At 36.2% G+C, this 2,500-nt stretch overlaps 1 protein-coding gene across 1 annotated transcript in view; it reads left to right on the forward strand.

Moving 5' to 3' along the window:
- The window catches only part of LOC119598716 (bromodomain adjacent to zinc finger domain protein 2B-like), a gene marked incomplete in the record, with an annotated part of 128,899 nt that overhangs the window by 124,675 nt on the left and 1,724 nt on the right, over window positions 1-2,500 (forward strand). Inside the window, 1 exon segment of the mRNA XM_037948494.1 lies at window positions 173-2,500. This exon segment is cut by the window's right edge and continues 1,724 nt beyond it.

Raw genomic sequence — 2,500 nt, forward strand, 5'->3', positions numbered from 1 at the left:
CGTATGTGAGTGGCCGCTGTATCACATTCTTGCAGATAGGACCTGATAATGATAACGATGATGAATGATAAGCTGTTCCGCTGTTTCTTTCAGACGTTTCAAACTAAACTCGAAATGGTTTGAGATGACGTACATTCGAGAAGGCGTGTTCACAGAAAAAAAAAAAAAATAGTGAAGGGACCAGTTTGTCTTCAGAGGCGGGAGTGCGAATCGTGGAGTGACTGTTAACGAGGACTCTGGAGAGCAGACTTCGGACGCGGCCCAAAGTTCCCGTGCGTTTTTCAGGGCGAGTGAGAGTCGGGTATAGGCTCTATATTTTTCCTATTCCAAAGACCCAAGTGTTTTGAGTGAGAATGCATGAACAAAATATTAAAAAAGAGTTGAGTAGATATATATATGTCATGAGGTGTTTATGGCGGTGTAGATATACAGACTTTTTAAAAACTCATAATTATGGACAATTTTCCAATATAGAGCAGCTATATGCTTCTGCAGTGTATTGAAGTACAGTTTTTACTACTAAGGTCTGGTAGAGATTTTATATATGGCATTAAAGAAGTGCATAAGTGATCAAGCATTTTACATAAACCTTCCAATGAATATGTAAGATGTTAATGCTAATAGTTTAAAACATGTACAGAAAATTGGTTCACTATGAGAAAGCTTCTGTTTGAAGGCAATTACCAAGGAATGTGGAATCATTTTGTTTCAGTTTCTGTTTCAATGAATTTCATCACATCAATTATATGGTGACAGAAGTAGGGATTGTGAACAGGGAAGAAAAATACTGTGTTCTTTTGTTCTGATTCGGTTATTTCTGTTTATTTGGATAATAAGTGGCCTTTGTTAGTAGCAGTGCAGTCAACTTAGACAAAAAGGTTTGTCTAGCGTACAGTGGTGTCTGTGAATGTTACATTATGTTGAAATGTGTCTTTGTCCACTGTGAAAAACTAAAACTAACAAAAAGAATTAGTGCTTCAGTGGGATTTGTTTTGTAACTTACAGAATACCTCAGAAGAAGAAAAAAAATCACTTAAACACACACACACATACCAAAAGAAAAAGAAAAGGAAAGAGAAGAAAATCGAGCAAAGGAAACAGATGGTGAATTTAACGAGGGCCAAAAATGCTCCTGTGCACCTCTTCCGAGGCGCTGTCACTTGTACATGTAGCCTTTTTGCAAGTCTTGGCTGAATGAGTGAGGGAAGGAGTACTGTAATTCTTGTAATGTGGAAATGATTCCGTTATAGATTAAATAAATCCTTTGGTGCTTACGAAGACATGCCATTCCTTTACAACGGCATTTTTAAAGACTTTTTTTTATTCTTATTATGGTTATTATTATTATTATTATTTTTATAATTTTTTTTTTCTCTCTACAAATAAAGCTTAATCTAACCAAAGACAGTTTTATACATTATGTGCTTGCCATTTAATAACTGCACCAACAGAGCCATATTTGAAAGTTTCTAATGTTAAAATCTGTGCAGAAAAATCATAATGATAAATGTATTAATAATGGATGGCCTTTATTTTTGGCATATAGGTTAGTATCATTCAGGGATTTTTAACTTCCAAAAAGAAATATGGTCATTCAGAAAGTGCGCAACACAGCAGGTAAGATTTCCTTGTCATGTTGTTCAGGAAAAAAAGTGAATAACGACAGACAGCTTTGAATATAATTGCTAAACACAAGTTATCCAGGTCCAGTCCAGCTACTTTATAGATTATAAAACACATTAGTAAGACATGTAAAAAGAGAAAAAAGAAAAAGAAAAAAGGGGAAAAAAAGAAAACACAGAGCCCAGACGAGCACCATCTGCCTTATTCCAAGACTCCCGGGGCCGAATTCTTTGTGAATGTTGAGTTTGGAGGAAGAGACATTCAGCCCAAATTATTTTGAGTAAATGGCCAAACTGGAAGCTAGTGTTGTTACTTGGCATTTTAGCACGAATCTTCCTACATCCGTGTCCAATCATAGCCCTTTGGTGCATTATTATGTTAAAACGATGTAGTAATAATTTTATGACGTTTTGCAAATGGCCAAAGTATATTAGGATGGAGTGCTTCACAATGAGAACTAATGTCTTTATATGGTAGTCTTTGACTCTTCACCTTTTGTATGATATAAAGAAACTGTGTACACAAATCATTGTAGGCGAGAAATGGGAACGATTCAATGACTTTTGTTTGCAAATCACCAAAGTTTGTATTATTTTGGTACTGGCATGATTTGAATTTCCAAACTCTGCGCGATCTTGCTGCACACCATTGATAAGCATTTGGACGTGCTGTGAACATCGCCATCTTCAACCTCAAGGGTCGTCTTGGCTGGTGCGTGAAAATGACCCTTAAGTCACTGGTGCAAAAAGGCCCTTTCCCTAGTTTCTCATGGGTATGATTTGGCAGGGATAATATGTACATATGTGCTGTGTAGTAGCCAATGTAGAGATTAATATTTATTTACATGTAGAGTAGAGGCTATGCAGTGAATCTGGAA

The sequence above is a fragment of the Penaeus monodon genome, chromosome 41, assembly GCF_015228065.2.
Source record: "Penaeus monodon isolate SGIC_2016 chromosome 41, NSTDA_Pmon_1, whole genome shotgun sequence".
Lineage (NCBI taxonomy): Eukaryota > Metazoa > Arthropoda > Malacostraca > Decapoda > Penaeidae > Penaeus > Penaeus monodon.